General features: G+C 38.3%; 1 long non-coding RNA gene across 1 annotated transcript; it reads right to left on the reverse strand.

The window, feature by feature from the left end:
- Positions 1 to 14,497: 14,497 nt before the first annotated feature.
- Positions 14,498 to 20,764, reverse strand: LOC150056397 (uncharacterized). The gene is made up of 3 exons (XR_016537316.1): positions 20,691 to 20,764; positions 16,148 to 16,431; positions 14,498 to 15,363 (listed from the first exon to the last, which is right to left on the reverse strand). It is a non-coding gene; the product is annotated as an uncharacterized LOC150056397 (long non-coding RNA).
- Between the last annotated feature and the right edge of the window lie 4,143 nt (positions 20,765 to 24,907).

Below are 24,907 nucleotides of genomic sequence, written 5' to 3' on the forward strand. Positions count from 1 at the left end.
CATGTTTCAGGTAGGGCAAGTCGTAACTGAGACCTCTGCTCAGGTCTCACTAGTCTGAAATCAAGGTGTTGGCCACAACTGTGACCTTAACTGCAGTTTTAGATCTTCTTCCAAGAATGGTTGTTGGCAAAGTGTATTTTCTCCCAATTCTAGACCTCATGGAGGCTCGATCTTTAAGGATAGCAGGAGGGTCTCTCTGACAGGTTGACTTCTTTTAACAGCTCTTCTAATAAAGTCAAGCTTACTCAGCAAATCTCTCTTATCAATTCAAAGTCAAATAGTAGTAACCTCTCTGTGAGAATGATATCTCATAATATTCACAGCTTTCTTCTTTTAAAGGATGACTAGGCAAAGGGCCCTCCCTTTGACACAGGGAGGAAGAGGACATCTGGGACTTCTGCCTACCCAACTCTCTTGGAAAGGGTCTATAATTTATAAGATCGTTCTTTTCTGCTATCCTATCTCATGTGGCCCACATCTTGTACTCTTTCTGTGAGAAAACAATTACTTTACAGCTTCAGCCTCTGGTCTTCTTCCATAGGCCACATCAGCCAGCTTTGACCCTTGCCCTTTAGATTTCTCAGGCGTGACCCAGTATCCTCTTACTATGTTGTTCAATATCCATTCGACCTATTACAGGCTCACTAAGTGATCATATAGTCTAGGCTCCCTCAGCAGTACTGAGTGAGGGGAAGCATTTCTAAAAAATTCATCTTTCTGGTCTTTCATTCTCCCAGTCTTACCTAAATTATTCTTTATATCCATGGGTAATGAGGTAGTTTTAGGATACTTGCTTTCTAAATCTTGCTTAGTTGATTGGTATCTCTCTGAAACTTGGGAACAACTGACATCATTTAAAACAAGTGAATAGTTCCAATGCATTGTACTATTTAGGGCTCCATTTTGGCTCACTTGTACGGGTTTCTTGTGTGTTTAACTCCATAAAGCACATCATAAAGAGATACTGAGGCTTGGAGGTCAAACCACTTGTTCAAGGTCATATAGGTGGATTGAATCTGGATTCAATCTACCTCTTGAATCCAGGTCTGACACCATCGCCTAACCATAGTTTAAATGGTTATCCTAATGCTTCCATTGTAAAATCTTACTCTCTAGGTAAAATCATTTGGGTCACATTGGACCAATTGCTTGGTGATAATTCCAATTATGAATTTATTAACATGTCGTTCTATATCCACTCATTTGTATTATGTGATCATGCAAGAATAGGTCTTGATAAATGCTGATACATTTAATTTTTTTTCCTCTCCTCTCAACTCAAGAAATCATCCCTGATCTCTGACTAGTTCCTCTCAACTAACTGACCAATTGTAGATCTACCCCTTTTCCAACTACCAAGGTTAGAATTTTACCAAATTCAGAGTCTGTAAATAAGGTTGGAGCAGTGAACACAGGCAACAGAACATTTTCCTACCTATCAGGCAAATTCTTGCAGTGCCAAGGCTCATGTGGCAATCTTAAAACTGGACACAAGTAGAAACTTAGAGAAATACTATGTCATGGGTAGAGAGAGCTAATCATGTGCTTCTGATTTATTTGTATCTTCTCTATCAAAACTAAAGAAAGATACCACAATTGGATGTGAACATTCATTGAATATATTTCATAACAGCCTTTTCCTCTAAGCGTCTGGTTGCCTTATGTTGATTTAGAACACTCATCACCCTGTGATTTAGTAATCTTCTCAGTCACAGGCAGAGTTAGCTTACCAAATGGAGCCAAACCTAAGCTCAGCCATTCTTTATGCTAGAAAATGTGTCTTAGGAACAACAAGCCCCCTTGAGGGACTTAAGGTTTAACTTGGATCAGAAAGTAGAAAGAGATATAATGATTGCATCTTACTATGAGTTTTGCCCCAATGAGACTGGAAAGTTTGGACATGATACCAGGATGGGAATGAAGACCAAATGTTCAGGAAGGAAGACAAATTTTAATAAATTGTTGGTGGTTCGGCAGGACACTGTGCGCTATTCCTGAGCTATAGCTTTAAAATCTTTAGCCTTGCATTAAAGATGTGTTGCTTTTGATTAGCTATACTAATGATTCTTTTGTAGCTCATTCATAGTGAAAATTTGATCTCAGACTGTTTGTCATTGCTATCAGATGGAATGTGTTCAGGGAATGCAACTTAATTTCAATAGTTGCTTAAATAAAACCCTATTAAGAAGATAAACTTGCTCCCAGGAAAACTTGTGCCATACATTCCAGAACAATGCAGATATGATTTACTTTGGCTAGTTTGGCATTATTCCTAAGATGCCTTTTCTATATTTCTGGTACCCCTAAGGAAACATCCCAGAGAAGTCTAAAGGGAGAATAGGTGGCCTTTAGTAAGTGTTGAAAGGTCACTACAGGCCCCCTGAGTTTATGTCCATGGAAAAAGGAAAGTGAGAGAAGGGCTGCAGGCTTAGATGGAGTTTTGTGGTTAGGTGTGATGCAACCAGAAGCAAATATTAACAGTTATGTTCTCCAGATGGCTTCGTGTCTCTGAGCAGGCCAGAGATATCACTCAATTCCCCTGAGCTGCTTGTGTGAAATATGTCAGTGATAGAAAACACAACCAAGTAAGGAGTCCGGGGAAGAAGAGCCAAGTTCTGGGAAATTCCTTTGCATGTAGCTGGACCCAGTGTATTGTGAAGGACTTATCTGAGATCTCTGGAACAGAAGCCTGGAAGTTGAGTAAGTGCTCTTCTAAAACTAAGCACTTATAGGGACATTACCAGCAAAAGAAAGAAAAGGGTTTCACTTTTTTTTTAAATCTATGATTACTATTAATTTAATACTCAGATGGTTCAATAAAATGTAGCCCTTTAATCCTCATTTTATGTTTATAAAGCAGTCAAATCAAAGAATGGTTAAAGAAATTGTCTAGAAAGTGAGTGAGAAGGTCTGAACCAAAGCAAGTCATCTGAATTCCAGGTTCTCACTAATCCTGTATCATTGCAATCCCTTTGTAATCATAATAGTAGTTAGTACATTTAGCTCTTCAACTTCCTCATCAAAACAAAGTAGGTAAAAATATGAAGGTGCTGGGTGACTTACTTCAAATCACACAAGTCCCAATTCCAGCCAGGGCCTGGTCACTGATGTGAATTGTCCTTCAGTTCTAATCTTACTTGGATAGTATGTATATCAGTGAGTTACATCAGCAGCAGCCTATAGGGTCATTTCTTGTCTCATTTCTTATTCAAGAGGTATGTGCTTTTTGAGATATCTTTCAAAGAATGATGGAGTGAACATTTAAGAACTTTCTCTGCAGAACAGCCTGTGTTTGAATGGGGCATCTCTCTTCTCAGCAGAGCTTTACATGGATTCCCAGGTTAGTTAGACTCGAGAATTGCTGTCTGTGGCTATTGTTCTCTTTTATGTGGCCAAATATTACATGCTCAGTGTTGTACCTCTGGACATGAATAAAAGGGGATCCATGTCAGTAGATAGTCGACATCTCACAGTCTCAGAGCAAGCTGCCAAGAATGAGTGACGGGAATACTGAGGATTTCCTTCACAAATCTTTAAGAATTAGACTGTTCTGCCCATTACACTTGATAGTCCCTTACATCCACTTTCATTAGATTCAGTTTCATTCTGGATGGAGAGTGATGCCTTCACCTTATTGAAAATCTGGTTAAGACAGTCAAGTTCCCTGAATAGGGAAGAAGTCAGTATCCCATACTGGCCAAGTAACTAATAATTTCTTCTCTCTGTCATCATCATCATCATGTGCCTAGAAAAAATTACTGGTATGTTTAGCACTACCTGATCATAAGAGCACTTACCCTTTCCTTCTCCTTCACAAACCATGTTTCTATCTGCAATTGTATTTATTTTCAACTCTCTTGAAACTCTCTTGAATAAATATTGGATATTGGATAGAGTTCAGGTTGTGCACACACTGATTTGAGGACATAAATCTTAAGTGTAAAACCTTGAGGGACCTTTGAAACTATCAAGGCCAATGTTTGCATATCCAGGAAATTTGAAAATGGGCAGGGCAAAGGAAGAAACTTATAAATGTAAATGGTCATTGTTGGTTGATTCAACAGATTAGATTGTTTTATTCTTAAGAATGAATCTGTGTAGGTCTCTACAAAATATTTAAAATAAAACACCCTGAATTTCTAGGAGAAACTGCTTTAAACTGGTCAAAAGTGATGGTTTATCTGTAATCAAAAGTCAGTAACTGTTTTGTGTGCCAGTGGTCATTGTATGGTGAATAAAAACTAGGGATATTTAATTTATTAATGCAAGTAGATGTTCCTGCATGATAGCTTTTTAGGGCTTGATTCTGCCCATCTCTCCAAAAGCCTGCCATTTCATTGTCATGCACTGTAAGAATGAATCTTTTATTCTTAAATATGAAATGCTTTAAAGAAACAGGAAGACAGAACCAGAAAGCTATGTCACTAGTATGTATGCTTTTTAGATTTAGTTTTCTATGTTCACTCATACAAAGTTTATTTAGAAAACAAGCTATAGAATAAGTCTGGAGAGCTTTGTTTTGTTTTGGTTTTTGTTTTGCTTTTTTTTTTCTTTTTGTCGGTTGTGGGGCTCACACTCTGGGCCTGAGAGTTGTCCCTGAGCTCAGAAGCTCAGGCTATTGCCCAACCCCTTGAGCCACAGCCCTCGGGGTCTTTAGTGCCTGGACTGGCTTTGAAATGGGATCCTCAGATCTCAGTCTCCTAAGTAGATAGAATTACAGGTGTGAGTGACCCGGCCAGCTGCTTGTGTTTTGAGCCAGGTTTGACCCAGAGCTTCCATATCATTTTCTGCAATTCTGTCTGCTATTTTGTCTTAGATGAGTTATCTCAGGAGCAATTCTAACTATGAGTCCGTCAAAGTGTGTTATGATTCAGGAGGAATTTCTGTGGAGTCTGCTGGGCAATAAGAGCAGACCAAAATCATCTACTCCTGGGTTATGACTCTTCATGGGTTTGGGGATTGCAAATGTCAGATCTTTCAAAGACTTACAGTACCTTCCCATTCCTCTTAAAAGTGCTGTGTGGCACTTTTAAAATTAAAGTGAATTAACACCGTTTGTTTTCAAAATTTGGGACTGCTTAAAACAGGTTAGAATCCATTGCGGCAAAGATTCAAGGAAGATAATTGAAGATTATTGTTAATTGATTTCTTACCTAGATGTTTGGCATTGAGTAACATAATTGAAAATAACCTGTTTCCTCCACAGCACAATGAAGGAGGTCTTGCTATGAGCATGGCGTTAATGATGATAAACTTCAGTTTGAAACAGGTGATATCTGTGGCTAATATCATCGTAGGACCTCCATGAATCTTGTTCTACTTTAGCCAGGAGAGGAAGGGTCCCTCTGTTTAAGGCCTACAAGAGAGGTCATGTTCTTAGTCCCTTTCAGAGGTTCTTTGATAGATTGTGTTCCTCATCTCTTGTAGATATTCTCTCCACTAATAGCCTTAGGATGGCTGAGAACAAATGTTGCCACTGAAACTGTAGCTTGTAAGCAATGATTGAAGATACTGAACTCATCAGGAAAGTGTTTATTTCCACAGTTGTGCTAGATGAAATCAACTGGCAGAAGGATTCCCTAAAATCACCTAGGTAGACTATCATGTGATAGTGAGGCAGACAGATAGCATGCTATAACAAGTCTAGAACCTTCACTGGTGGGCCAAAAGGGTAAAGAAATGCAGCAGTAATATTCACTAAACATGTGTTGAACAAGGAATTACACAATTTGTATAATTGCCAGGAGAGAAAAACTAGGAATGAAGTGACATTGTTCAAAAAGAAATGCAGTCATTAACTTGACTAATGTAACTGTAACCCTTCTCTACATCACCGTTACAGTAACAACAAAAATAAATTAAAAATGGTAGAACCTTCACAAGCAGCAGGTTCGGTTGAAAAATTGTTAATTAAAACAATCACCTATGATTTAATAATCCACAGCTATAGTCTGATCCTATTCTTGTAATGTGTTTGAATTTGCAAGCTGGGCACTATGTAGGTTTTTCTCCTACTTGGAGCGGTATGAATGGAGTCAATTCTGAGATCAAATGTCACAGAATTGTTCAACCCACTGCCACAAAAATTTCCTGTGTGCCTACTCTAAGCAAAGATGCAGGGTAGGGATTGAAAAGAGACTAAGACTTAGTTCTTTCTCTCAAAGGAGGTTATGATCTACTCTGGGCTTAGAACACATATACAAATAACTATTTTGCAAGAACAAAAATACGGCATTTCAATATCCAGCCTGTCCAGAATCTAAAACATCTTTCTGTAAATGTTGAATTCATAGCTGATGATTCATAACTGTGGAGAAAGAGATGATGCTTGTGTGGGTACTTTCATTTTTAAGCCAGTCATTTGTTTATTTAACTCATGGTAGTTCTTTTCCTCAGAAATATGTAGCTAGTCAAAAACCCTCATGCTGTTGGATGATGGGGGATTTCATGTTTATCTTGCTTTTGTTGCTGTCTGGGGCATTTGTTTTCCTGACTCTTCTGGTCCCATTAGTGTCTCATTAACACTTGCAAGGTTTACCACTAGTTCTAGGATAAAGTCCAAAAATGACAATGTACCATTGCCAACTGCTCTCTTTACTCAATCTACTTACCTTTTATTTAGCAAATACTTATAACTGTTGAATATATGCCAGGCTGTGTCTAAATGTTTTATATCAGTTAACTCCTTTAAATGGTATAATTGTCTTATAATTCTTTTGGTGTGGACTGATTGCTTATGCTCATCCTAAATTCATTTGCTGACACCTAATTACCAACATGATATTATAAGGCACAGCATTTAGGAGGTGATTGGGACATGAGGTAGAGACCTCATGTTTTATATTCAAAATTTGGGGAACATAAATAAGACTCCCGGGGACTCACTAGCTCTTCATACTGTATGAGGACAAAATAAGAAGGCACAGTCCACGAGCCAGCAATGAAGGTGTCATCAGACATTGAATCTGCTTGACCTCAGACTTCCAGTCTTCAGAAGTATGAGAATTGTCTGGTGCTAGGTCCTCACTCAGGAGGCTGAGATCAAGAAAGAACATAGTTTTGGACTGGATGTTGGTTTAATGGTAGAATGCTTGCCTAGCATGCACAAAGACCTGGGTTTGATTCCTTGGTATCACATACATAGAAAGATGGAAGTGGTGCTGTGTCTCCAGTAGTAAAGCTCTATCCTTGAAAAAGCCCAAGGACAGTACTCAGGCCCTGAGTTCAAGCCCCAGAACTGGCAAAGAAAGAAGGAAAGAAAGAAAGAAAGAAGGAAAAGGAGAGGAGAGGAGAGGAGAGGAGAGAAAGGAAGGAAGGAAGGAAGGAAGGAAAGAAGGAAGGAAGGAAGAAAGGAAGGAAGGAAGGAAGGAAGGAAGGAAGGAAGGAAGGAAGGAAGGAAGGAAGGAAAGAAGGAAGGAAAGAAGGAAGGAAAGAACACAGTTCAAAACCATCCTGTGAGTATCTCTATTCTATCTCTAAATTACACAGCAAAATCAAGGCTGAAGGCATTACTCAAGTGCTAGAGCTCTAGTCAAGGAAGTTGAGTGAGAGTAAGGCCCTGATTTCAAGGCCCTCAGTACCACCAAACATACCCCCCCACACACACACACTCACTTACACAGAATGAGAAAATAAGAAAATTAATATTTCTTCACCTATTTGCAAACCAGACCAAGACATTTTGTTATAGCAACTCCAATGGACTAAGCTGTATTTCTCATTTCCCTTTTACAACTTAAACATCATTCCCAAAGTGAAATAGTTTATAGGAAGCGGAACCTGGAATTCCAGCAGCCAGTCATCTTCTGCCTGCTTTCAACCTCAGCACTGTTTCAAAGCCCCTCATTCATTTCAACAACTGCACAAAAATGTTCCTTCTGCCCAGAAATCAAAGCCCTGCTAACTCTACTTGAATCTTTACCACTTCCTCCTCTAGCCTGCTTATCTCTTGAACCATCCTTGTAGCTCTCATTTTAAAGAGCAATTTCCTCTAAACATTCCCTCAAATTGACCAAATGAGTCACTCCACAAGCACCTTGTGTTTTTCTCTTATTGCATGTAACACATTGGTGATTAAGTCTGTAGTTTAATAATGAAGGGTTTTTGTTGCCACAAGGTTGCTACAACTTGGTAGTAAAATGATATGTTTAACTCCAAATGGTGAAATGTAAATGATATGTTTCACCAAATGGTGAAAACTATTCATATGAAAGTTGCATAAAAAAGTAACCCCCGACATGGTAATGGAAATATACACATAACTGTATAGACATGAAAACCTATGACTCTATAGACATAATGTTTTATTTCTTAAATTAATATGTTTCTATGACATACAAACCCTTAGCCTAATTTGGATTAAGTTCTAAAAACTAAGTCCCAGTGATTGTATATAGAGATTCCCTTCTTGAACACTTGTTTGTTAAACTTGTCATTTGAAATACGATGTAAAAATCAATGTTAATAAATTCTTTAATAAAAAAGTAACCCCCCATTGTCTCTTGATCCAGCTTCAAAAATTTGAGAAATACTTAGTACCAAAGAAACATGCTGAAATTCATAATCATTAGGCAAGGAGAAAGACTGAGATTGTGAATAGTTCTTTAACTGAAGAGACCTGGAGTCTTCAAGAAATAAATTTTAAGGAAAAGAAAGGGGGGGGGTGTAAGTCAGGCATGGTGGCTACTTAGGAGGCTGCGATTTGAGAATCACAGTTCAAAGCCAGATGCGACACTAAAGACTGGGAGACTCTTATCTCCAATTAATCACTAGAAAACTGGAAGTAGTGCTGTGGCTCAAGGGTAGGGTGGTAGCAGAGTTGAAGAGCTCAGGGATAAGGCCCAGGCCCAGATTTCAAGCCCCATGAACTACCAAAGAAAAAGTGTAGGGTTAGGATGTATGTGTTGGAGGATGGAGCAGTAGAATAAAAAGACTTAAAGAACATAAAGCTGGGGGCTCTTGCTTATAATCCTTGCAAATCAGGAGGCTGAGATCTGAAGATCATAGTTCAAAGCCAGCCCAGATAGGAAAGTCTGTGAGAAGCTTATCTCCAGATTAAGCATCAAAAGAAAAGAGAGAGAGGAAGAGAAGGGGAGAGGGGACTGGAAGTACAGCTGTGTCTCAAGTGATAGAGTGTTAGCTCAGGGGCAGCATCCAGGACCTAAATTCAAGCACCAGGACAGGTACACATACACCCACAAATTGAATAGGGTTAGGCCTGTAATCTCCGGATGCAGAGGTTGAAAAGACGGAAGTTTCAGGACAGCTAGACCCTTTCTCACAGACAAGATTGCCTATAGGCTCTAAGTCATGTGGGAAGCACAGATAGAAAAATCACAGCCTAAGGCCAGCACTGGATCAAGAGCAAGGACTTAGGCAGTGTGGGTTAATTGACCCACACTTAACCCAGTGAGTGTAAGGGAGTCAGTACAAACTCTGGTAAAGACAAACCTTAGGAAAAAGAAAGAAGAATGAAATAAAATTACTGTACAGATAATTTACATTTGTGTGATAAACTATGAATTTCCAAGACCAGGAGTACCATAAGAGATAAGATACTGTTCTGATCATGCCTTTGGGGAGTGGGAAAGCTATCTGAGAGGCACACAGACAGGCTTCTAGTGTGACTAACATTGTTCGATTCCTTGACCTGCCTAACAAGATGTCTTATCTGTATCTCCACTTTATTTTTCAATGAAAAATTTTAAAACATAGAGAACAAAATAATAGTCACAAATCAGAAGAGCTGTAACCACAAAATAAAAGAGATGATTTCTACAAGTCCATTTCCTGCGCATAGTGTAAACCAGAAATGGGCAAACTAGCTCTGCATAATACCAGACGATGCATATTTTTGGCTTTGTGGGCTGAACTGTCTCTGTCTTAGCCACTCAGTGCTATCATGTAGGCAGAAGCAGCTATAGACAATATATCAACAAACGGGAGGGTAGGGTTCCAAACATCTTTATAAAAACTGGGTGTGGAAGTGGATTTGGCCTAAGGGTATGGGCTTCTGACCTCTCATCTAAAATTTTTAAATCAGTATTCTGACTAGCATATCTTCTACTGTCTGCTAGAGAAAAAAGCAGCCCAACATATCCAAAACTTCCCTCAAAGTAGCTTCTAGAAATGGCCACCCACTTATTCTAATGCTGCTTTATTATTCAAAATGCCTTGCAAATAATTCTGGAATTGCCTTTGGACTGAAGGCATCAGTGGTAGCATGTCTGTACCATTTGATGTTGAATTAGGGTTTTGAAAATACCTGCAGTAGTTATTCAGAGCCAAGGCTGAAGAATAAAATGGGTGATCAAATATTTCTAGCCAAAAATATTTTCAGGGAAAACTCATTATGAAGCAGAGCTCCGTAATTGGCTACTTCTCATTCCCACTGAGGAGCAGACACTTTCAAATCCTCCAGATTTTTTTAATGCTCAGTCAATAGATGATCTCGCTTTAGGGTTGAATTTCCTTCCAAATAATAGTCTAATACTGAAGAAACAAATTTTTCCACATATTTTTATTGTAATTGTAATTGATAGAAGGGTTATATTATATTCACCAGATAGAAGGTGCATTACTTCACATACATTGATACCTTGTCTCATGTCTTGGTCCCCATTTCCCTTCTCCCATCCCCTCATCTTGTTTTCCCCCCTTCCCTATCCAATTTCAAATAACCAAATAAGCATATGTACAATATATCAGGTAACAAGGTGAAATACTGTAACAATATGAGATAACCAAGGGACAGCAAAATAAATGAGAGATAACATAATACATTAAAGACAACAATCACTCATTATATGTCTTCTGTTTCTACATCCTAGAGGTCCTTTCATTTAGCATAATACTATATGGCCTTATGTATCCAGATTTTGTTCTATTGTAAGTCTTTGTGAGGAGAGTCCAAGGTTTCTACTGGTTATGACAAATGAGGGAAACCATTGATTCTATATTCCTTTAAGTCTGGCTTATGAAGAAACAAATTTAGTGCCATATGTACTTATGATACTTACATTGATGTTGTTTGTTTTATTTTGAAGGGCTCTTATGGCTTCCTACTAGAGATTTTTATAATTTATTTTGTAGTCACATTTTATTACTGTCCATTAATTTAAAATAGGATGGTGTAAATTTCCCCACAGGCCATTATTTCTGATAATTACTATTAGTAGATGATAAAAATTAGAATTATTTTCTCCTACATGGAACTTATTTCTTTACCTAGTATTATTTATTCAGCTTAGATTCTCATAGTCAATCTTTCATTTGAATGGTCCCCAAACACTTACTTTTCAGCTATTTTCATAAGTGCTATGGACAGAGGACAACTTAGGTCAATACCATGCACACTATGCCTGCTTCCATAACTAAAAAAAAATCCCTTTTTTCTTGTTGTTACTTAATTACCATGCCAGCTTCTGAAAGCAGTTTGCTCTGGCTTAATTTTACCCTATATTTGACATTAATAGTTTTCATTTTAAAATGCACAATCATGCAAGTGTATGCAGAGCTATTCTTTCAGGCTATGTGTTACACTGAGAGTATAGCTCATAGCTGAAACAAGTTGTGACATATCCTTGTCATAATTTCTCCCGCTTTGCTTTCAGAAATTATATGAGATTAGTATTCTCATGGAGAAGTCTCATCTTACATGCTATATCAGGAAGTTTAGATAAAACTGGACATCATTTTTAAAAGAAACTCACATGAGATATAAAACATGAATGTAAGCATTGGAAGAACAGGTCATGTGGAAAACAATTCAATGGATTTTTTTTCTGTGACAATGGATAGGATTTAAAGCAACAAAGTTCTGGATTCTAGGAGGGAAGGTAATGCTTATATAATTTGTCCTTTGTAAAGACCGAGTATAACAATGACCTCTGTTATTTATGGCTTCCTGTACTCAGCTCACATCCTACAATGTGACTTTCTACTGTCTCATCTCTTATTTCCAATTGGATTTGTCCTTGCTTTGGCTAGTAGCATGCAACTTCCATGATTTCAATATGCAACTTCTGGGGTTCTAGTAAAACATAACAAAACAAAACAAAATACCTTGCATCCTTTCACATGCCATCTTGGTTCCTGTAGCTGTTTGCCAAAAAGCAGAAATATGAAATCCAGTCATCAGTTTTTATAGCCCTAGGAAACAATATACCACCTGCCAACCCACCAGCTAACCACCCCATGGGTGAATGAGCCTGGTTTAGATAAATAGATCCAGTCACCTGATCTACAAATTTGTGATTAATAATGAATGCATGCTCATTTAAGTCTCTGAGTTTTAGGACGACTTATGCAGAAATAGCTACCTAATATTGCATTGTAATTCTGGAATAACGCTTACCCTCCTTAGAATGCGCTCAGCTCATGGTTTTGTTTTGTTTTTTACATAAAGATACCAATGAAAGAGTATGTATGGATGCAGACTAGAAAATCTGAGTTTTCCAAGGATATGGGATCTACTTAACAAGGTCATGTGCTTTCAAGTGGTCTCAGATGGCTTTCGGGAAGCTCTTCACTGAATCACAAGTTTATTATCTTTATTTCAGTAAACGTCTCCTCTGCCCAATCTCTCCATCTTCATCTCCTCTGCCTTTCCTCCACCCCTCCTGACAAATGTAAGTTTGACAGTCAAGTGTCTATGCATATTTTGAAACATTCCAATAAAGCTAGTCTCCTATTTCCCCAAGGGCCTCTGGATAGTAGTATACTCCAGAGATGTGAGCAGTTGCTCAGGACAGGCAAGGAGGAGAATTGGGAACTCTGTAATCTTGTCCAAGCTCCTGTAACTGATGTCTGTGTATTATCTTTCAGGTACTTTAACATTTTAATAATATTATTCATTTTTTTTTAAATTTTTTCCTCCAATCACCTATAACTCTTATTTGTAAAATTGAAAAGGAAAATATTTGACCACTTGAAAAATTTGTGAAGATAAAAAAAAGACAAATCAGACAAAAGATATTTAATCAAACTCATTGTATATCCATAACATTTATTTCATTTAAATACTAGCTATTATATTACACTAAATCAATGCTATCAAGCATGTTGTCAATTTTAATTGAATCCCTATTTATGTGGAATATAGTCCCTAGGGACTATTTCTATTTTATTTCAGCCTGGTTATTTTTGGTTTTTTTTCTCAGTATATATTTTTTTATTGTAATTAGTAAAAGGGTTACATGATATTTGCCAGATAGAAGGTGCATTAATTCACATACATTGATACCCTTTCACATGTCTTGGTACCCATTCCCCTCCCCCCTACCCCCCACCCGTCTTGGTTTTCCCCCCTTCCCTATCAAATTTCAAATATCCAAATACAAATAAATTCAATATATCAGATAACAAAGTGAATACTATAACAATATGAGATAATCAAGGGACAGCAAAGGAGATGAGAGACAACATAGTACATTAAGGACAACAATCATTCATTATATGGCTTTTGTTTCAATATCCTGGAGGTCCTTTCAATTAGCTTCACATTATATGGCCTTATGTATCAAGATTTTGCTCTATTGCAGATCTCTGCTAGTAGAGCCCAAGGTTTCTACTGATTATGACAAATGAGGGAAACCATTGAGCCTAAGTTCCCTTGAGTCTGGCTTACTTCACTTAATATGATTTTTTCCTAAGTCTTTCCATTTCCTAACAAATGGGGCGATGTCATTTTTTCTGACAGCAGCATAGAATTCCATTGTGTACAAATACCACATCTTTTTGATCCACTCATCAACTGAGGGACATCTAGGATGGTTCCATATCTTTGCTATGGTGAATAGTGCTGCAATGAACATTGTTGTGCTAGTGGATTTAGTATGTTCTTGTTTCTGGATGGTTGGGTAAATGCCAAGTAGTGGAATTGCTGGGTCATAGGGCAGTTCTATGTTTAGCCTTTTGAGGCACTGCCACACTGCTTTCCACAGTGATTGAATGAGTTTGCACTCCCACCAACAGTGTAGTAGTGATCCCTCCTGGCCACATCCCCTCCAGCATCTGTTGTTATTCGTTTTCCTGATCCTGGCCATTCTAACTGGAGTGAGGTGGAATCTTAGAGTTGTTTTGATTTGCATTTCTTTTATGACCAGAGATGTTGAGCATTTCTTCATGTGTCTATAGGCCATTTTTGTTTCTTCTTCAGAGAAGACTCTCTTTAAGTCTTTGGCCCATCTTTTAATGGGATGGTTGTTACTTTGGAGGTTAGTTTTGGAGTGATTCAATTTTTTGAGTTGTTGATATATTTTAGAAATGAGGCCTTTGTCCGTTGTTTGGTTGGTGAAGATTTTCTCCCACTCTGTCAGCCTGGTTATTTTTGTGTGTGTGACAAACCTATACAGAAACCCTTCTCTAAATAAACAACTGTTGCTTTCTGTTTAACCCAGTGAAGTACTAGTGAGGAGCCTAATAAATTTATCTAGTATTTAAAATATTCTTTTCTTTGCTGATCTAATTATGTATTATTTTCTTAAATAAAGGGTTCTTTGATATAATTAGCCATAACTGCTTTAATAGAGGTTTAGTTTTATAAAAAAAAATAGTATTGAGTGGAGAATTGATTTTCTAATCTTCCTTAAGCTTTATTATCACTCCCACAAACTTCTCACAAAGACACTCCCAGGAGGGATGCTCACTCTGTGCCAGGGACAGAACTCTCAAAAAAATTATTTCTTGAATGTTAGGTTAGAGGATCATTCTGTAAGGTGAAAATTCTGAGCATCGTGGGACCTATACTCATAAACACTTATGATAAATTTAGGTTCCTCAAATATATGAATTGTCAATAGATTTCTTCATTTGGGTAGTTATAAAATAGTGCCCCTTTAATATACGCATGAGGCAACATATTATTTTTCCTTGCTGATCTTGAAAACTCAGTGTTTTTAATAGGGAAGACTGACCAGGGCTTCTGGTGTTGATAACTAAGATAATCAAGTGTAAAAATAAATCTGGCTTGGACACTGAACTCTGACTGCTTTTCTCAATCATTCTATGCCCGTGCCAGGTCTCAAATTAACACCTCTTGCTATATCTCACTCTTTCTTCATGTTAATTCTGAGGATGCAGACATAACAAGGCACAGTAGACTCTAGCACACTTTCTGCCCACCCAGTCTGGAAGAATGTCTATGGCAGTTGTAGACCCTAGGTCTACATCAAGTTGATGTAATCCTTCTTGGGGAGCCTCCCCTAGGACATCATTCTTCAGGATCCTTTCTGAGACTGTACAGTGTCAGGCTCCCATCCCCTTCCAGAAAGATCACTCTTTTGTTTCTTCCCATATCTAATAGGAGTAGGAAACAAGTGGACACAGAAGACAGATCCCACATTTTCTCTCCAGCTGAGAAAGCTATGAGAAAGAATTAAAATATAGATCAGTTATTCTTTGCTAAGTAGGCAAAAAACCCATACATAGGATTATTTATTCATGGGCACAAAGAAGCCATCTAAATATTTTAAATATAAATTAAAATTTTAAAAATGCATGAAAGAGATTACAGTGTTTAAACTAACCTTAACTCATATGTAGTCACAGGTATAAACCTGCTTTTGAGAATAAATGGTGTCATTATCTTTCTATAAATTTTTCCTTCCTGATGAAATTATAAATACAAAGGCAGCTTTGAAAAGAGATGAGGAGATCTATTTTACTTCATTTTGAACTCCCATATAATTCTCCAAAACTCTTAGCACAGCATTTTGTTAGGACAATTTTAGAAGATGCAGATAGTACCCAAATTGATATGACTGCAAGGAGAGCTGCAAGGAGCTAATGGTTGAAAGTCAATAGCCTTGGTGGGCACTTTGGGGGATAAAAAACTAAAGGTCCAATTAAAGTGAAGATTTTAACTGGGAACGAGACATTCCATATAAGGATATGTAATTCTAAGCAGTGTATTAGAATAAATGGAATTTGGTTTTTAGAGTTATCTAAAACTTGAATCTTCCCTTGCTAAGGAAACTCAGGACCATTCATCATTTATCATTTAAATAACATCATGATAAAAATGATTGTATCTGTGTGTCCACCAGCAGGCACTTAAAGATATAGTTAGATGTATATTGCATCTGAAAAGGGCTGAGCAAACATTCTCACTCCCTTCTTCCCCCTATCCTCCCCCCTACACACACACCTGGTTGGTCATAGTGCTCTGAGCCTGGGTGCTATCCCTGAACTCTCCAGCTCAAGGTTAGTCCTCTACCACCTTGAGACATAATACCTCTTCCAGTTTTCTGGTGGTTGAATGGAGATCAGTGTTGCGGAATTTCATGCCAGAGCTGACTTTGAACCTTGATCCTCAGATCTCAGTCTCCTGTGTAGCTAGGATTTACAGGCGTGAGCCATTGGGAACTGGCTTTCACTCCCTTCAAACAGCAGATTCCCTGAGGACTGATCCTAAATATGATTGCTTGTTGTCTGAGGAGAAAAGGTGGGGGGATCAGAAAGATGGTGACAAAGAGAATACTTTCTTAATCAGTGAAACTCAAGATATTGCATCCATGACCCTAGGATACCCAAGGCAGAGACTTGACCTGTCAAGTCAATCCAACTTGCAGGGTAAGAAGGGAAAAACATGCAACCAGAAGTGAGCTGGAGGCTCACAAAGCAGACTTTGTTTTTATGCCTCAATGATGACTCCTGTGGACTCTGTTGATCTTCTGTATATCTTCCAACTCTATTCCTCAAACATAGACAGAGTCCCAAAATGTTTCACCAAATACCTCTAAAAACCCAGTAATGTTTGACCTGCTATCATTTTGTTCTTCCACCTCTTTAACTCTCCAACAGTGTAAGCCTTTTAAAAATACCATTTTTTTTCCCTTAGGGGGAAAAACCATTTCTCTAAGCTCTAGAATATTCTGTTACTCTGGCTTTTCTCCAGGCTTTAGAGAGAGAACTCAGCTAACATAGGCAATTTCTTGCCTACCTGCCAGATTCCTCTGGGAGGTAAAGATTCCAGAACCAGATGCTTTTTATTTTCTTTCATGTTTCTTTTCCATTGCCTTCCCACACTTTATATGTGTGTGAGGACACACATGTACATGCACATACACGCACACTCACACATGCACCCTCACACACATCTGTTGGGCTCCAGCTGCTGGGATCAACATTAGAGGCACAGTGAAGAATAAGGCACAGCCCCCGCCCTCAAGCAGCTGGTGTAATTGATGAGATATATATTTTTAAAAGCTGCTAATTTCAGCACACTATGTGTGCAGGATGCTTTGGGGGCCTAAAAGAAAGCATTCTAGTCAGCCTGGGCTTGGCTAGAAAAGCTGACTGAGTGAGAGAGAAGCTTGAGGTGAATCCTCAAGGTGCAATGGATGACATCTAAGAAACATAGAAAACAGTCTGTGCAAAGACATAGAGAAAAGTGAGAGCATCTTTTTGTTTGGCTCTAAGGACTATTAGGTGATTAAAAAGAAACTATAAAAAAGAGCTATACCTTATAACTATACCTTATATAGGCAAAAAATGAGGCTTAAGACATATCTAGTTACTCCCTCACAGGAAAATCTGTCAGCCATAGTAGGCCTTAGACTCCACCCTAAGTGCTGTGGTTTTCAGGTGATGGTGATGTTGAGATTTAGGAGAGACTGAGGGTATCCAACAAGAAATGACCCCTGGATATATTAGCAGATGGTAGATAAGGCCCCACTATGTCAATGAGATTTTAAAACAGAAAAATTAGCAAGGAGTTTTGTAGAGATGTTTTTCTGACAGACATGAATACCTATAAACACAAAACCTATCTAGAAATAGTTAAATATAACCATTTAGTCCTCCAAGGGTTATACATCACTGTTACGATACAGTATGCAACGTTTGCCTAGATGCTAAAGAAAGTCATTCTTTATTTACAATAATGAATCATTCCCATTTATTCTCTCCCTTCATCTTTCCTTTTAGTCCTTTCTCATTCAAAAAATACAAATTGGGGAAGCTACCATGTCTTGGGTTCTATAATAGGTTTTTCAAAGTTTAGAAAAAAAACCATTTTATATTAACACAATTATTTATCAACTAAACTCTTTAATCTCAGGCTTGTTTTCTAATGACTAGTCACTGGTGGTATTCATCTTTGTGTTCAGCATGTCAGTAGAATCTGGAAGACAGTACATTTGTAACAAATGTTGGTTGGATGCATTTGTTATAGCATTGGTTCTACTCTTCAGTAGGAAAGGCAGTGGAGAATGATCCATGCAGTACAGAAGCAGGGCTCTCATGTCACCTGTTACCATTTCCCATCTTTGAATCCCACAAATGGATGTTTCCCCCTTAATTCTAGTAACCCCTGAGTGTGAATGTGGTGGGAGGCAGTCAATGAGGCTCTAGATTTTTATTATTTTGTCTCTTGAAGGAGGTAATTATTAAAAATGAAGTGATTACTAGAGTGGTGTGAGGTGGTTCTTTGCTTTCTTTCTATTTTTCTCCCCTTCCTCTCTCTCCTTCTCACCTTCCCTCCCGTTTTTCCTCCCTTCCTTCTTTCTTCCTTCCTTCTTCTAGCTATCTTAATGCCCATATATCATTTCCTATAGGATTAAACAGAAAGAGATACTTTTATCCTTGGGTGTGAGAAATCAAATGAACTCTTTGCATCTTTGCAGGCTTAGTGGATGGACATTCTTATGTTATGACCTTCTGCTTCGATGTGAAGTGAAAGAAGATGAAGAAAGATGTTCAGATACCTGGTTTATTGTAAGAATAGGAAAATTTATCTGGACACAGGAAATTTCATCTGAGGAGAACAAAATCTATTAAAAGCTACCAGACTATTGACGATTAGAAGATGAGAGAGAAAAGAAAGATGAAGACAATTAAACTCTACATCTCTGAAGTTCTTAGAAAAGGATGCCTAAGAGCCTTAGGAAAAAACTGCATGACCTTTATAAGAAGGAATACTGCTACACAGAGGGTTGGAGAGATTTAAAAGTAATTCATTATGATTCTAAAGGATATTGAATATACTTCAAGGAGGACCTAAATAGTTAATAGAGAATTGTATCATGGCCTATGACTTACACTGTATAAGTTAATGAAAGAAAATATTTAAATCTCTGTCTGGTATGTAATGGGTCTTCATTCTTACTTCACAGGCACCTAGGACATAAAACAGAAACAGAGAAACAACAAACTCACTATCTGTCCTTAGCATTTTCCTATCCAATAGTTTTTTCATTGTCCTTGAAAACTGGAGTTAGGAATTTCAGGAATTCCCAGACTCAGATACCATTTTTAATTTGTCTTTTAAAATAATGATCATTTGGGCTGGGAGTTTGGCCTAGTGGTTAAAGTGCTTGCCTAGCATGCATGAAGACCCGGGTTCGATTCCTCGGTACCACATACATAGAACAAAGCCAGAAGTGGTGCTGAGGCTCCAGTGGTAGAGCTCTAGCCTTGAGAAAGTCCAAGGACAGTGCTCAGGCCCTGAGCTCAAGCCCAGGACTGGCAAAATAAATAAATAAATAAATAAATAAATAAAATAAAATAATGGTCATTAATTTTGCAAGCAAAGAGGAAATTTGAAAAGGAGTCGTCTAGCTCCAGAGATAATCAAAGAGTTTTCTCAAATATGGTTCATGAAAACAAAATAATAAAAGGCAAAGTATACACAGAAACACAAGGAAAGAAATATGATTTTAAAAAAAGGCAAGACTCACCAATATAAATAAGAATTATTTAAACAGAAAATTGAGGTTGAGGACAAAAAAGGCCTATAAACTAGATATTATAAAACAGTACAGCATAGAAAGAACAGTGATGAGAGGCATGCCTAGTAATTTACTGAGGAAAATAACAGGACAGATGTTTGAAGACTTTATGATTTCAGATTATATACAGATTATAAATAATAAATAAAGTCAATCTAGAGTTTTACTGCTAGGAACTAAATCTGGTGACATACTAAGAGTGGTAGTTATCCCTATAATTCTATTATACTGGAAATGGAGACCAGAAGGATCATGGTTTGAGGCCAGCCCAGGCAAAAACTTTAGAATATTATCTCAACAAAACAAGCATGATGACTATACCTATAATGGCAGGTCTGTATAAGGAATAGGAGGATCACAGTCCAAGTCTGACTCCAATAAAAGGAAGATCCAATCTGAAAAATAAGTAAAACAAAAAGGACTTGATAGTATTGTTCAAGTAGTAGAATAACTTCTAGTATGAGTTCTAGTCTAAGGCCCTGAGCTCAAGCCCCACTACCACCAAGGAAGCAAGTAAATAAATAAATCCAGTGACACAGAAAACACTTTAGGTGAGAGTTTAGAACAACATAAAGAAATAGAAATGTTAGGCATGCCTTGAAAGCTTGAGCTATGTGTGGTTATCCACATAATGTGTGAATATATTACTGAATATAAAATGAGAAAAAACAAAACAATTTTAGGGTTTGGGGAGTAAAGGCATTGCGCATTACCTGATCAGGTAAAAATTGCAAATGCTGATGTTAAACTGATTCAGAGTCTAGGTCACACAATGCCACAGGTAGGTTTTGCCATCCAGATATTTGCTTGACCTCTCCTTTTGCTACAAGCTGATCTTTGTCCCCACAGCCTCAGGAGCAATAATATCAATTATTGAAAGTCATACACTGTAGAACTCTGAACTTGACAGTGGGTCTCTTAAAAAGAGTTTTCAGAAACGTAGATTGATTTCTTACGTACTTAATAGAGCCAGGCATTGGATAGGTATATGAAGATGATTATGACAGACATGAAGCTTAACCTTTTAGCAGAGGATACAGATGTTAACTGACTTCACTTTGCTTACTCAATTGTGAATGGCATCACAAAGGACAAGTTACAGATGATGTTAGATAAGCTAAGCAACCAATTGTAGTTGAGGGTGGGGCTCAGGGAAGGTTTCCAGGGATAAGGGGTGAGATGGGGTTAGTGTTGCTACCATGAGAAATCTCCTTGGTTAGAAAACCGGATATGGATGATGGAAAGGAATCTGATACTGGGTAAAGGGTAAGCATTGAGGAAGAGTGTTGGAGATAAGGATTCTTCCAGGATTTCTAAAGCAGCATTATTCTAGGTTAATTTCTCTGCAAAAGGAGCTTATAAGAGCTAGTCAGCTTCAGAGGTTGTCCATGGGGTGCCTTACAACCCTGTATCCTTGCATGGTACTGCCATGAAGCAAAGACAAAGGGTGAGAATTGTTTTGAATGGCTTCAGGGACAAATCTCACATTCAGTGTGTATGACAATGAAAGATTTTCCTCAAGTTAGAGTTGCCAGTGATGGAAAGGCCTGCCAGAAGAAGAGAGCTGAAATTAGGTAACAGGGTCAAATAGAGGCCCCTGAACCACTCTCAGGGTTATCTTGTCAGGAGTTGGGGATTGTATTTGGAAAGTTGGGCCAGGTACCAGAACCTCTACTCTGCGGTGGCCATTATTCATTCAGATGCTGGGAATGCAGAGGTGAACAAAGGCATAGTCCCGCTCTTCAAGTGGCAGAAATAGTAGGATACAGTGGCCCATATGTTCCCTTAGTCACTATGCTTTTCACCTTAGACAACCTCTAATCCTAACTGGAGATCCTGCTCTCACCCTGCAACTATGCCAACATGCCCTTTGCTCTCTTGCTAGCCTTCAGATTCTCCTACTCCTTTCTGCTTTTACTCTTCTCTTCTGGACTGACCTACTCCACTCTTTCAACTAGCATCAGACATTGAGACTATGCAAAGTTGTTTTTTCACTCTAGAAACTCTCAGGTGAAAATCATCTTTCTTTTACTCTCCGTTTCTCTAACTGCTTCTATCCCACCAGTTCGTGGATTCCCTCCGGGCTTGTTTCCCAACATCACCTTGTGGAGAAAGAATCATCCTTAAGTACTGGTTTGAGAGCTGTGGATGATGAGCGAGTGGGACTCTCAATGCTTAGAGGAAGAAGGCCAAAGGGGAGCTAATATGTACTATCTTCATAAGGAAAAAAAATGGCCAGTTAGTCAAGGGAGAAAGTGGAAAAACATGAATAAGCTAAAGGTAAAGAAGATAGAGAGTTCTTCTTTTTTGAGTTACCTGACCCTCCTTAAATTCCATGCTCCTGTGACTATCTGACTATATATATATAGATGCATTATATGTAATGTATTTTATATATCATCAAATATATGATTCATATACATATACCATATATATCACATATATGATATATAATATATATCATATATGTATATACTTGCTATTGTTTCCCCAGCCAGACAGATTATGGAAAATAAAATGAGTCAAGGTTGCTATTTTATTTCTGCTTTATTTCATCATTTCTTAAGAGTTGAGTGTGTAGACATTTTTATGTAAATTAATCTACTGAATAACCATTAGATAAGGTCCTACTGTGCTCTGCAGTAGAGCTGTTCATCATTGATTTGTTTAAACAAGCTCAATTCTTGATGGAAAATGACTTGTGAAGCCAGTCTGTGTGGAGAATCATGGAGCGGGAGGGCTTCTCCCCCTTGCTCCTCTGGCCTGGAAAGTCCTGAAGCCTGATGCTTAGTGGAGGGAGAGTATCTTCTATCCATCCTCCTGAGCAGAAAGAAAGGCCCATTCTTAGAGGTGAACCTATGTGATAGGCCTCCTTCACTATTTGGAGTCTTTTACTTTACACGTATCTTTGGCAAATGTTTTTGTATGGGAATGCTCCAGCTGAAAGGAATAAAAAAAGGAAGTTGGATGATGGTGTCACTGACAGCCAAGAATTCTAGAATGAAAATTGTCTCCTAGGACAGAGCTTTTGTAAAACACCGGCACTAGGCATGTCCCAGTTATCTAGATTGCTGTCGCTCAAGTACCACCAGAAATTTCAGAAAGCATGAGAAGAAGGAGCTTCTACTCTGGAGCTTACTAGGTGTCCCATGATGGATGTAACTGCCTCTTTGGGAATACAAGAGAGTTCAAAGGACCAGGAATGCCTTTTGGCATATCCAGTCCAGACAGACAGCTTAAAAGGCTATTGAGGCTGTGGGTAAGGAAACAGCATTCTCCTCCTACTGCCATAGTTATCCACTTATTGCCAGTATATTGTTGACTCTGATCCATATGTCAATCATGTGTGTAATGTTGGAACAATCAGGACTTTTTCTGCTAAGATATTCTAGAATTTTTTTTCTATGACTTTCTGCTAGCTGCCTTACACTCATTTTGTGTTAAATCCCTCTCTACCAGGTCAAATCATTCCAAATGAAGTCAAGCTCTACAGATTCTTATTTTCAAACAATCACTAACAGAATAAGAATTGGACTGGACCAGAGAGAATTATTTTACTGGCTAAAATTGTTGCTGGTATATGACTGGGATATTCCTGTTTGTTTAATGTAGTTTTAAAAATAGGGTAACAGGTCAAAATACCCTCATTGAGGGTTTGTGGGAATTATTCAAGGCTGTATAGTGTAGTACTTATGGGTTGAGTAAAAAAAGATACAATAAAATAGTACCTAGGAATATAGGATTTGCGGGGTGGGGTGTTGACATTTAGATGAAGTTGTTAATATGGACCTTAATCTAAGATTATCAGTATCCTAACAAACAGAGGCACAGAGGGACACTGGGAGATTGCCATGTGAAGACAGAGGAAAAGACTAAATGAGCCTACAGGTACAAGACACCCAGCATTGTCTGATGTCATCAGATCTAGGAGGAAAGGAATGGGACAGATTCTCCCTCAAAGTCCTTAGAGACCTGATACCCATCAAGATTCTATAATCTCCTGAATGTTGAGATGATAAGTTTCTTTTGCTTTAAGCCATTGTAGCACCTTATTACATAGAACAGCCCTAGAAAATCAATATGGGCAAGAGGTTTAGTCCAAAGTCAGATATCTTATGACATCTGTGCTTTGAATTACCACCTATGTGGCACAAGTTACTTAAACTCCCAAATTCATCTGTAAGTGGTGGTATTGTTATTCATACTTCATACTAAATACTATGTAATGAAGTATTTGAGAACAGAGAAGAGGTTGGCATTAGATTGTGCTCTGGGAACTGTGATTATGCCCTTGTTTTCACATATCAACCCAGAGATTGCTTTTCTTTTTCCCCCCTGGTCATGGGGCTTGAACTCTGGGCCTGGGCACTGTCCCTGAGTTCTTCAGTTCAAGGCTTCCACCCTTGGGCCTGGGAATTGTCCCTGAGCTTTTCAGCTCAAGGCTACCACACTTGAGCCATACCACTTCCACTTTTTCTAGAGGTTAATCAAAGATAAGAATCTCATGGACTTTCGTGCCTGGCCTGGCTTTGATCCCTGATCCTCAGATCTCAGCCTCCTGACTGGATAGGATTATAGGCATGAGCCACTGTGCCTGTCATAAAGATTGCTTCTTACAGCTTTCACTGATAAACTCATTTTATATTATGTTACCTAGTATTGGGTGTTGCCCAAAGTGGCTGTTTAACACATAAATTTTGTTGTTGTGGTTGGTCATGGAGCATGAATTCAAGGTTTATAGTCTATCACTTTAAGCCATATCTCTATTTCTGGGATTAATTTTGGGAGGGGGGAGGGCATTTATTTGGAGATAAGAGTCTCTCAGACTTTGCTTCCTGGTCTGGCTGCAAACCAAGATCCTCCAATCTCAGCCTCCTGCGTAGCTGAGATTATAGGCATAAGCCACTTGGCACCCAACTCAGATGTTACTTTTATTTGTTAGATCACAGAAAAGTATGAGTATCCTTGGATTTATTCACTTTTTAGACTCTCCCTAGGGTTGCAGAAAATTAAGAGTGGGCTGCGTTACTTCCTGGTTGTCTCTGCCTGGCTGTGTGTCCCTGGAGAGGCAGTTCCTCTCTCTAAGCTTCAGTTCCCTCCTCTGTTAAGTGGAGATCGAAGTGGAGTGTGAATGGACTTATTCTGAGCTGTTCGCCTTCTGAGCTGCTGTGATCAGT

The sequence above is a fragment of the Megascapheus bottae genome, chromosome 12 (genome assembly GCF_031878675.1).
Source record: "Megascapheus bottae isolate mThoBot1 chromosome 12, mThoBot2.hap1, whole genome shotgun sequence".
NCBI classification, from domain to species: domain Eukaryota; kingdom Metazoa; phylum Chordata; class Mammalia; order Rodentia; family Geomyidae; genus Megascapheus; species Megascapheus bottae.